Source organism: Euprymna scolopes, chromosome 16 (assembly GCF_053919585.1).
Source record: "Euprymna scolopes isolate OS-2025 chromosome 16, ASM5391958v1, whole genome shotgun sequence".
Classification (NCBI taxonomy): domain Eukaryota; kingdom Metazoa; phylum Mollusca; class Cephalopoda; order Sepiida; family Sepiolidae; genus Euprymna; species Euprymna scolopes.
In genome coordinates this window covers 84,178,486-84,191,609 of record NC_136497.1, presented here as the reverse complement: position 1 = coordinate 84,191,609, position 13,124 = coordinate 84,178,486, and positions in this window count along the sequence as shown.

The window sequence follows — 13,124 nt, the reverse complement described above, 5'->3', positions numbered from 1 at the left end:
ATGATGATGATGATGATGAAGAAGAAGAAGATGAAGAAGAAGATGAAGAAGAAAAAGATGATGAAGAAGAAGACGAAGAAGATGAAGAAGAAGATGAAGAAGAAGATGAAGAAGAAGATGCTGAAGAAGAAGATGAAGAAGAAGAAGATGAAAAAGAAGAAGATGAAGAAGAAGAAGAAGAAGATGATGAAGAAAAAGAAGAAGAAAAGTGCTCTTTTTCTGCTGTTCATTTCTTTCGATTTTCATGAAGAATAAAAGAAACTCGTATTTTCGAACTGTTACATTCGTATCCTTTCATGCCAATAAGTGTAAATGAAGCACTATCACATACAAGGTATTTTAGAAGGCTTACAATGCAAGAATGTACAGTCGTTATGTATACATAAATAAATAAATAAATAAATGATGATAATTCAATATCTTTAATATATTATTTTTTTTTATTTATATTTATTTATTTATCTTCTTGAACTTTTCAACTGTGGATGGTACTTTTTTCAAAGGTCCTTTCGGGTAATAACCCATCATCAATGGAGAAACAAATCCTCTGTAAATTGTGTCTCACGAATTAAACTACAACCAAAAGAAACACCATTATAAAGAGTAATCTTCCTTTCTTTTATGCAACAAGAACGACCTGTTTCTCGATCGGGTTGTGACTTGTGATGAAAAGTGGCTTCTTTTTAACAACCAGCGACGCTCAGCTCATTGCCTCGACGCCAACAATGCTCCACGGCACTTCGCCAAGCAAGAGTCGCACTAAAAGAAAATCATACTGACTGGAATCTGCTGTAAATTGTAAAGTGGCTATTTTGTTTAGATTTTAAATCCAATCTTTGAGCAGATTAATTAATTACGTTACATGTTCAGGGGAAATAATTCAAATTTTTTTACTTGTCTATAGATTTTCTGATCAAGGGGACGTAATTCAAAATTCTCTTTAATATGGTTATAAGTGGCCGTTGTTGCTTAAATGTTTTTGTAAAATTATGTGTAGCTTTGTTTGGATTTTAAATCCAAATGCTCGAAGCTTAATTAATTCAGTTACGTTCAAGGGAAGTAATTCTATTTTTTACTTGTCTACAGGTTTTCTGATCAAGGGGTAGTAATTCATATTCTGTTTAAATGTTTATAACTGGCCCTTGTTGTTTAAATGTGTTTGTAAGATTTTTATTTAAAATTCTGTTAAATATTATTATTTAATATTAAACCACGCCATACTACTTAATAAGACATACCTTTACTCTTTTATGTTTAATCTTCACGCGAGAAATGTTTACTTTCAACAACGTCATAACTCTCACTTTCCTTTTTTCTCCTTTACTTCTCGCATTCAATAAGCGATGTCTATGGCAAAGGTGGAACAATTGCTATTTTCTAGGTCGCAATCTATCCCTCTAATATTTTTGGCCATTTTTTTTATATCGTAATGTGTTTCTTGTGTTTTTGTTTCCAAACGCTGCAAATTAAAACACTTGAGTAATAAATCAATTAAGAGAGTCGACATATTGACTTTGTGACTACTTAATCATAAACTGATTCCTACAAACGCTAAAATTGAAATGTCTCTAATTGCTGCACTCTTTCTTTGTCTGCTCTACCAAAATTAACTTTCCTTTTTACCCCCCTAAATCAAGGAAGTTTTGACAGAGATCTGTAAACTCAACATATTCTTCAACCAATGAAAATTGTTTCAAACCCTCCAAAAATGACATGTCTACATGAAAGTAATATGTCAGTGCTTACTGAGTAAATCCGATAAGCCCTGGTCTATAAAATCAGTTTTTTCCAGGCTTCACTAGTCACATCTTGAACAGAACTCCAGAACGTCTATTCAACATCTCCACTCTCTGCCTGGCACAGAGGAAAGAGTAAGGGCTCAATGACTCATATTCTAGCATTTTTCATCCAGCGCACATTCATACACATTAGCAACATTCACGCAAACAGAAACGAACTGCCACTTACATCTCTACATACATTAGCAAAAACAACGTAAACGAACGCACACACATAAAGTCACGCTGCCAAATACTAACATATGAATATCAATTATGCTCACATATTTTTATTATGAAATTTTGGCTCATGCACTTTAGCCTTGTGAACTTTCTCTACCAAACATGTGTTTGCACAAAGAATATTTACTAGACTTTGAAGAACTTTTATACATCAATTCATATCAAATGCTGTTGTAGGTTTTGGCTATCGACAAAGAGGGTAATGTCGTCCAAAATGATCCTACTAGGGCCAGGTACCACGCTGCAAGTACAGCGTTGTCCGGGAACCAACACATGTTGCAAAGGAGACCAAGAAAAAGAATAAGACTATCTCTGACTCGCCTGTTATTTGTACAACATTTATTTCCTATTTTTGCTTAATCATGAAGCCACTTTTGTCAGTAATGGGCGATGGCTTTGTATGGGCATGCAGGGCACGCTTTTTTATCCAAAAGTAGAGGGTCCTATTTTTGTATTACGTACAAAAGTTAAAAAGCTACGAAGACAGAAATGCTACCATTAAAACGAACGACTTTTTCCTTTCCAGATTTTATTTTTCTACGTAGTCATCACCATTGTCAGTGCAATTTTGCCAGGAATTCAATGCATAGAGAATGGTGGTGGCTACATAGAAAGATAAATTTTGGAGCAAAAAAAACTTGCTGGTTCTAATTGTATTTTTTACACAGGAATCACCACTTATCAAGACACGGAGGCCACTCGAGGATAAGGGTTAATGGGTATACATTAGTCAATGTTATTATAGCGTTATAAACATAAGTAGTGTGAATCTTGTAAATTGGATTACTTCGGGGGACGGTTCATCAAGAACTTGTTTATGTTGGACTTGAAGACAATCAGATTGTCGTCAGCTAGAAAACAGGCAATCGGAAGAGAGTTAAACAGGCGTGCAGTTCTAAGAAATAAGTTTTGTTCGTGGAATCTACATTTAGGTTTAGGCATAAATAAAGAGTGTGGGAAATTATTGATAGTGGTTTGGGCTAGACGAGTGTTTTTCGTGAAAGTTTAGCGAAGGGGGGACATAAATTGAAGCTCAGACGAGCACTTGCCATGTAAATAACGATAAAGCAGAGACAGGCTCGCAAGTCTCTTCTGTGGGAAAGAGGTTGCAGAGAAGAGAAAAGGCATCCCCCACATAGCTACGAAGTCTATTTGTAACTCTTGCAAGGCAGGATAAGCTGCTTCTAAAAGCTAGTGTAGATGTGGCAACAGTGCTCCATCGTTATTATAGCTCTTCAGTTGAGTTTTAAATAGCAGCAGGTTTTATTTTTGAAGCGACTCTCGTATATGCGTATGCTATTATTCATTCCAAAACCAGTGTGTATGTCTCTATATTCACTTTATTTTTTTAATTGAATTGATTTTTATTGAATTGTTTTTTTTTTGTTTTTTTGTTTTTTAGAAAGGGGGGGCTATCATTCAAGTTTATGCTGATTTACCAGTTCTAACTCTGGGTGAGAGAAGTAAAATTTCACCCCAGGGATGTTGATTGGAAATATTCCATCAATTACGTTTTGTTGCGTGGAGATTACAAAAGAATCCATTTTAACAAAGAACGAGTCTAAAAATACTTAGATTCATTTGCAAGAATACACAAAAATTTAAAGAATATATAAATGTGCATTTTTGTATTTAAGTGCCTATGCGTGTGTGTTTCACTAGACATAAGAATATCTGGAGATTTACGACATGTGATATACATTGATGAATGCATATATGTGCATAATCCTATGATTTTTTTTGTGTGTATTGATATTCATTCTAAAAAAAACTTTTTTCTATTTATTTTTTTTTTAAATACGACTTTGTTATACATAGGTTGTGAAATTGCATTTATCTGCAAAAATTATAGCTAATTTACATATACTTTTAAACATTCATCTTATTTAATTCCCTATTAGTTTTTTTTTTTTAGTTTCCTTATGGGATGATCGTCTTTAGTTTACTATTATGTATAATTATACTCATACAGATATTCTAAATTTATTCTTCGTAATATTTGCGTAAAAAGTTTATGGTAAACACAACGCCCTTTTATACATATATATATATATGTATGTATGTATGTATGCGTATATATATTTGTTTAAAAAAATTGCCTAGTGAACTGCTCTTTAAATTTTCGGTCTATAGACATGGAACTTTATATATAGGGCAGTCGAACCCATGCAAAATGTTATATTTTGGTTTTAGCCAGAGACGATTAGGGCAAAAGTGTGAAAATAAAAATTTGAATTTGCCAGATGAAGGTCAAACGACGGCATTACGAATATGCATGCGTAACGTAATAGCTAATGGGTCAAGTCTTAACTTTTAGCCATGCAGCAAAGATGCAATGCTCGTGCATTATTATGAAATAAAAACGTAAGTCTTAAGCTAAACGTTTTGGTTTCGATTCTCGATGGTGGCGTACGAGTTATTTTTTTTTTAAAAAAGCTTTTTAAATCATTATATATATTGGGTTCAAAATCATATAATAATAAATATGATATATGCATGTATCAAAATATTATATTTCAGCGTATTTTACGACCGGGCCATATCGAGGGACCTGTTTAATGAAACAGCTGTACTGGAAAAATCCAGGAAATAAACAAAGGTTATAAAAAAGAAAACGCGAGTCTTGGAATTTTCAACAACATTTTGCACTATATATGCTCTGTCCCTATTAAATAGACACATTGAGCTTAACTCAAAATTAACGGTGAATGGTTTTAAAATAACAATCTAGACCCGTTAAACGAAAACAGTATACATTGAAAGTAACGACATTTCAAAACAAACTTAAAAATATATATATATATATATATATATATATATATATATATATATATATATAAATATGTGTGTGTGTGTGTGTGTGTGTTTTAGGTTGAGAAGAAAGTTCTGGCAGACTTCTTAATTTTGATTTCAAATAATCTATTTTCAAATAAGTTTTCATTATAATACATTTACTTTATTATATCATTTTTAAGGGCTTCTTTTGTTCAATCTACTCATTTAAATTACATTCGTTTAAAAGTAATTATTTCTTCTTTTCAGCATGTTCAATACAAGATAGAAAACAAGCGAATTCGCACAATTTCCTTATTTCAATTCACTCTAGGCCGAAATGTTGCTGACACAGCTCGCTATATAAACGAAGCGTGTGGCCCAGCGACCACTACTGAACGCACAGCACAATGGCGGTTTAAGAAATTTCGAGGCGGCGACGAGAGTCTTAAAAATGATGGTCGGCGTGGTCATTAATCGAATGTTGACACCGATCAATTAAGAGCCTAAATCCAAGCTAATCCAACCACAAGCGTTCGCTAACTTGCTACCTCAATAGATGTAAGGTATTCGACGATTTCAAACCATTTGATAGAGATTGAAAAGGCAAACAAAATGATGAATGAGTGCCTCACAAATTAAACTACAACCAAAAGAAACACCGTTATAAAGAGTCATCTTCCTTTCTTTTATACAACAAGAACGATCTGTTTCTCGATCGGGTTGTGACTTGTGATGAAAAGTGGCTTCTTTTCAACAACCAGCGACGCTCAGATCAGTGCCTCGACGCCAACAATGCTTCACGGCATTTCGCCAAGCAAGAGTCGCACCAAAAGAAGATCATACTGACTGTTATGTCGTCTACGACAAACCGCAGCCATTACAGATTTGTGCATGCATTCGAAACCGTTACGGCGGAGAACTCAGTCAACAAATGGATGAAATGCACCAGAAACGTCGACAACAACACCCAGCATCAGTCAACAGAAAAACCCAGTTCTCCTCCACGACAATGCCAACAGCACTTTGCTAAACCGACTCTGCAGAAGTGGAATTATTTGAGCCTCGAAACGCTGCCTCGTCCGCCATACTCTGCAGACCGCCTCCTACCGACTTCCACCTATTTAAGTATCTCAACAACTTTCTGCGTGAGAAATGCTTAAACAATTTAAGTGATATCAAAAATGTGTTTAGCGACTTCATCGCTACCAGAACTCAAGATTTTTACGTTACTGGTATAAGTATAACAATTACTTGTTTAGCGTTGGCAGTGTGTTGATTCTGATGGTCCTTATTCTGATCAATGAATTCTTTTTCGAGCCGAGATATTCTCATTTGAATTTAAAAGTTAAAAACCGTAAGAACTTTCTTATCAAGCGTATGTATGTATGTTTATTCCCGTGTGTGCATTTTCATACGTATATATATATATATATATATATATATATATATATATATATATATATATATATATATATATATATATATTATATATATATTTGCATTTTTGTTTACAAATGTATTTTATGTACATATAAGCATACACATGCAGATAATAATATATGTATATTGTTATATATATATATTAATATATATATTAATATATACATGTGTATTAACCGTATATATATATATGTATATATGTATATATATATGTATATATATGTATATATATATATATATATATATATTCAGCTAACTATATTTGAAAATATGTAAAATCTCTAATGAATTCGTGTATGCTTGAGTTATATATTTTAAGATGTATTTATAAATGAATACAAAGAAAAAAAAACTATTTTAAATTTTCATTTCTATGAAACTGCTTTTCAATGCACATATCCATATTTCCCCGGAAGAATTTAACTTCATTGTTAAGTTTTTACATTTTTTTCTTCATTTCATTATCCCAACAAACCTATATTTTTTTATTTTTTTTCACACACGCACAAGTTTTTTTCCCCCCATTCTTTGAAGCACTTCAATTCGTTTCTAGACCTGGATAAAAAGGAATAAAATATTTGCAAATAAGAAACAAACAAACAGACAAACAAACAGATAACTTCTTGTCACAATAATAGAATAACCATTAGCAGCAGAACTATAAACCTAAATAATAATGATAATAGAAAAATTGTATGTATTTTACGAACATGATGATGATGATGATGATGATGATGATGATGATGATGATGATGATGACTTCAGTAAAAGATTACATCTGGACAGTATCAGGAGATTTGTGCATAAGACTAGACTGCGATTGTATAACCACATTGGAAGAATGGATAAATGTTCTTGGAGAAAATGCTATAAAATCGTTGAGGTAGCAGATTCAGTTCACTGGAGAAGTCGCGCCTAAAGAAAAATGCTCTCAACCGTTTTTTATTCGATATTACCAGTTCTATTATTTTTGGTACACCGACAAAAGGGGGGGTACCTGTAAATTCACCATTTTCCGTTCGTGGGTTCGTCTGTCCGCATTTTTCTCAATAACTACGCCTTGGATTTTTTTTTTAATTATGCAAAAATATTAAACATCATATGAGCAAAAACGTAACTGAACAGATTATCCAGGAAAACTCCGGTTGCCCGCCCCCTCTAGGGGTGCCTTTCGGGTTAGAATGGATAAAATTGAGACTTTTGTGTTTATTAATTGATGCATTGGATTTTTTATAAAACTTCCTGAAAATTTGTAGCTAACTGATTTCTATATAATTTCTATACTTCGCGATAACTATTATATGTTCCCCAGGAGCTCATTTAGGGCTAATTAAAACACTGCATTTTGGGACTATTTGGCCGTATTTGTCCAAAATTTTATGTGTATGTTTATTTAGTAGTTTTGCATGGTGCTGAATACAACTTTAAATATTTTAAGGCGTTGGGAACGTTTGGGGCTAAATGTGTCGGGGCGGCAAATGATGGACTTAGTCATTTCTTTTTTGCATGGTGCAGAACTAAAATTTATATATGTTAAGGCCTAAACCTGCACCGTTTGTTCATTTCGACCATGGGGGCTAAATGAGGTGGAGGGATGCTGAACTTAGTCATTTTTTATGCCTCGTACACTGCACACTCATGTGCTGCATGGAGAGAAATGATATGCGAATGATACGATGAATGTGTCACATGAGTCTTAAAGACTGTTTTAGGTCTGATGAGCATAGAGCAAATGTGTGCAAGACAGGAGACTTCGTTTGTTTGGTCATACTAAAAAAACGAATAAAGGTACTTCAGTTAGTAGATATCGAACAGTTGAGGTAACAATATCTGTTGACAGAGAAAGATTGCGGAAAAAGGGAGGAAACTATAAAAATAGACGAAATAAAGAAGGATAAATAAAGACCTGGTTAGTCATAAGTTACTTTTGAATTCAATTTCTAAAAGCCATCCAACACATTCCAACATGTAAAACAACGATGATACTGAAGATGATGATGATAGCCATGATTGTTAGTAGTAGTAGTAGTAGTAGTAGTAGTAGTAGTAGTAGTAGTAGTAGTAATTTTAATGCGGATTTAAACATATGGAGATTAATGCTGATTTCTAATTAGTAGAAATTAAAAAAGAATTTTTTGGAGGTTGTTGTCTAAATAAATTTAAAAAAACGTGAACTAAAACTGTGGGAAGAAAATTGTCATTTTTTTCATGAAGAATCTGTGAGGATAAGCAGACGCTGTTTATAGAAATAACAAATTATGGAAAGGGCGGAGAGAATATAAAACCCAACGAAATTGAAATATTAGAAAAAAGATTGTTGATAATTAAGAGAAATATGAGAAGATGGAGAGGAAGGAAAAAAAAAGGAAGAAGTGGCGGATGAGATGATCGAGGAGGAAGAATATTAGGAGGGAAGAAGGGAAGCTAAGAGAGAGACAGAGGAGGGAGGATAAAAGACGAAGGATAGACAATGCACAAAACATTATTTTATTTATTACTGACAACAAAAATGTATTTAGTTTAGTGTGTGTGTTTTCCGTCATAACAACCTTTTTTAGTGTTGTCCAATGACACGACACAATACATAGTGTAAACATGTCACTCATGTTTTTGGCTTGCTGTTAATGACTTATCAGCACTTTTTAGTGTCAAAGCCGCATAACCATTGGAAACAAATCATTGTTTAGTTTGGTTTGGTTTGACCATACTAACACTTTATAGTGTATTTTTTTATGTTGAAATCAAATGTCTTTGACTATTTGCGTAGATCTGTTATACAACATATCAACGCTTTTCAGATTATTTCATGCCGAAACAGAGCATGAACTGTAAAAGATTCAATGTAAAAAATTCATTGAATACAAGTTGCTGATTTACCTATAACAGTGGGCGGCTGTTTATACGTTTACAGTGCACGTGTATACAATGGATACCTCACACAATTTGGATATGCGTTGTTTATACCAGTTGAAGATGTGTCCATAACACTCAGTCCTTTACTTACTGTCGGGCTCTGGTATGCTTCTACGTAAACCTAGGAGATCTATCCTTCTATGCTGTATCTTTTCTCTTTAAGAAGGTCGTAATTATTTATCTGAGGTGCCCCTACCAAAGAATGATGACACCACAGTTCGAGCATATTTTACAGACCAACGTGCACTTCTCCTAGTGCGCTGGGTGTTCAAAACCTCAGCTGACATTGTAATTGTCTTTATTTTTGAGATGAGGCGTTTTCATTGATTGAGATTGCCGGACTGACTTCCTCATCTTGGTTGTTATTGTCACAACGTTTCGGCACGTTTTGCCCTCCGGCCTTCGTCAGGTGTTTTGTATCGAACTGGAGAACCGTTTGTTAGGAGTCTCGAACCCAACCCAAAGAAGAAGTAAATAACAAAAACAAGTTTCCTCCATGAAACAAGCAAACCAAACACCGTTAATAAATATTTTAATCTATAAAGAACTTGAAACAAAAACTTTTTTTTCCAAAATTACTGGATTCCGCATTAAATAAGATATGCCAAAAACACCCCCTCCTTCTCCTCCTCCTACTCCTCTTCCTACCCCTTCTCTTTCTCTCTCTCTCTCTATCTAATCAGTTCATGCCAAAATATTAATCTTTAGTTTTTTCTTTTAAAACTATTTTTTATTAATAATTATAATTATATGTAGGCAGTGGTGCTGTAAGCCATATATTGTTATCTATATACTAATAAAACTCTGTGGACCGTCCGACCGCTCTTGCTAGCATCTTGTCTATGAAAAAACATTGTTGTCATGGAAACCAGCTTGTATTTAATAAAATTCAGACTCCTTTCCACAGTCCAGCCATATTGAGTACAAATAAACTTCAGTATTCGTTTAACTTGCAAACATAGTTTCAATCATGAACCTATGTTTTGTTATGTTTTGGTTTCGGTTTCGATTCTAGCTGATGGTAATTAAATCCTATTTTTTAACTTTTGTAAATCATAACTATATATTGGGTACAGTGTAATATGACATAATTGACTATATGATAATAATTACGAAATCTGTGTAAAGTGTGTTTACCTGTTAAAAATAACACTTTTATATGCAAAGCGAGTTTCCTTAAACAAAAGATTAGAAGATATTCTTTGATGTAATAAGCGAAACATGACTTTGTTATTTTAAATATGAACCTTGTAGACAAGCACTCAGTTGTCTAAACTGAAATTTAGGCAAACACTAAGTTCAATAGCATTCACATGGACTGTGATGAAAAATCATGCGATACATTTAATTTTCTGATTTTTTTTAATGATGTACAACATCTTGAAATGGAAGTGTTCTGTTTTTTTTCACCCTGCATTCATGGATAAAAATGTTGGAGGCAGAGTAAATTCCACGGGAGATAATTGATATCGATGCTTGGATTTGTTATGAGAATGTGATTTGAGTCTGTAATTTCCCCACCTGATCGTAAATAAAAAAAAAGATGAAGTTGCTTATTTGCACGAATCTTAAACTAAACTGATGTTTTATTAAACATGTTGAATTTTACCATGATTTCAAACCACAAACGAACTTTGCTCTTAAGTTTTACCAAAATCAAAGTGTTTTTGACTTCAATTTATTATTATTTTTTAATTACAGGGTGAAACGATAAATTTGTCGCCTGAAAGAAAATAACACTAAAGGTTTTTTTGTTTTTTTTTAAAAACTTTTATTGAAAAAATCAATTTAGGTACTTTGATTATGTAAGAGAATTGATATCTATTACAGTTAGGGTCCAGAACTGAGAGCATACTTTTCTACAAACGCCGGCGGGAGCTCGGCGAATACTCGACAGATGGCAGCGATCTGGCTGGCTTTGGTGTAGTGGGGGGTTATGTTAGCGATTTTCTCGACTTAGGACCAAATGAAATAATCCAGCAGGTGCGAGTCGGGAAAGCATTTGGTCCAGTGAGAGAAGTGTGCAAAGTCGTAGCATCCATTCTGAAGCCAAGATTGGATTTCTTTGGACTTGTGGCCAGGCGGCGAATCCTGCTGCTAAACCCACGGTTTGCACCAAGGATCATCACACATTTCATCACACCCAGGTACACTTTGCTGTTGACTCTCAAGCTAACTTCAACTATGTGATGTTGCACGATGTGGACCTCACTTAAAACCACACCAAATACCATAACCATAGCTGAAAACTTCATTCGGCGATGCCCTCAAGCGGAGAGTCGTCCGGATGTACATTTTGAGTGTTGTCATAACTTCGATCGGTAGAGAGCATAAGTTGTACAGTGGTGCATCTTCGATCTCACTTGTTGGACATTGTGTTACTTCCAGATATGATAGAAGACTTTTATCGCTCTTGGGATTTGTACACGACTGGTCAACGCATAACGGGTCTGCAACAAAAAAGAAACCCAGTTTTATCAAACAGAAACAGAATTATGCCGTCTTTTCTACGGTAACAACTTCATCATTCCACCTTGTATTAGTGTCATAAGAAAGACAATATTTAATAGTTAGTCAAATAATCTGAAAAATATAGGAGGGACGTTCCAAAAGTAATGCCTCTTATTTGTTTATTCCGCCCGAATTGATCAGTGGTGGTTGCAAATAACATCGTTATGATGACTAGACTTTAGCATTTATGACCTGCCTTTTTTTACACAGTGATCACCAATTATCAAGGCCCGGAAGTGTGGAGATTTGATGAAGTGTTTACTTAAGGGGGCGGTTCATTAGGAATTTGTTAACATTGGACTTGAAGACATCCAAGTGCCTGTTGCAAATATTGACGATACTCTAAGAAAGCAACCCTTGTCATGGACGTTAATTACAAGCAGAGAATCCATGCAGAAAAATTTAAACCGGCGCCTGTTATATGTTTACAGAACCGATGCAGTTAATGCCATCAAAGTTAAAAGATGGGTTCGTTGATTTTAGAGAGGCGACAGAGATAAGAGTAACAAAATGTGACCCAAACACTTACAACCAAAGCATCAAAAGCAGCTGACAAAATGGCATTGATAATAGTGATGACTATGTAGAGAAATAAATTCACGGGCACAAAAGGTTGCTCGCTTTAATGGTATCACTCCCGTCTTTGTAGCTCTTTAATTTTTTTAGAGTTTGAGTTTAATAATTGAATTGTGAAATTATCCTTCTGTATATATTTTGATTTATTTATTGATTTTAACTAGCATTTCACTATTCTTTTCTATATCAAAATTTTTACCACTATCTATGTTTCTCATCCATACGTGACTTACACATTATTGTCTTTACTTAAGTTTAATTCTCACCAATAAATTTTCATTTAAGTCAAAACTGCGATCTTAGACATGCTGTGATAAATACAAGTTTTGTTCAATTTTTGTAAAGGAAAAAAATGTTGGCAGGTCTGAAAATGTTGGAAGCAGAATCTTTTACAATGGAGAAAATTTGTGCTTTGGTCCTCGTGATTTCAAATTAAAACGAAACGAACCCTCTTATTGGCAAGACTTTTAAACTACACCAGAAAACTAGTTTCCAAAATATATTAATGTATTAGCAAAAAAGGAAAATATCAATTAGATATTAATTATTTGAAGTTTAAATTATTCAATCCAATTGAATTTAAGTTAATAAATTTTTCAAAAAATAAAATAAACAACATGTTTCAGTTTAGAGAAAAGGGGTAGAAATATATTCAAGAGAGGATACACAGTATCCCAGAAACTGTGGGATTTTGCTGTATCTTTGACGGATTTACTACATTCCAAAAATCCAGAGATCCTGCTTGAAAAAAAAACAGTGCTCCGATTCAATCAAAATTGAATCGAAAGTAAATCCCTTGTCATTATTTGCAGTAAAGTTTTATCCTATGCGGACGTTCCAAAGTAATGGATTTTATGTATCAGATAGGATTGCAAATTGTATTCTTAT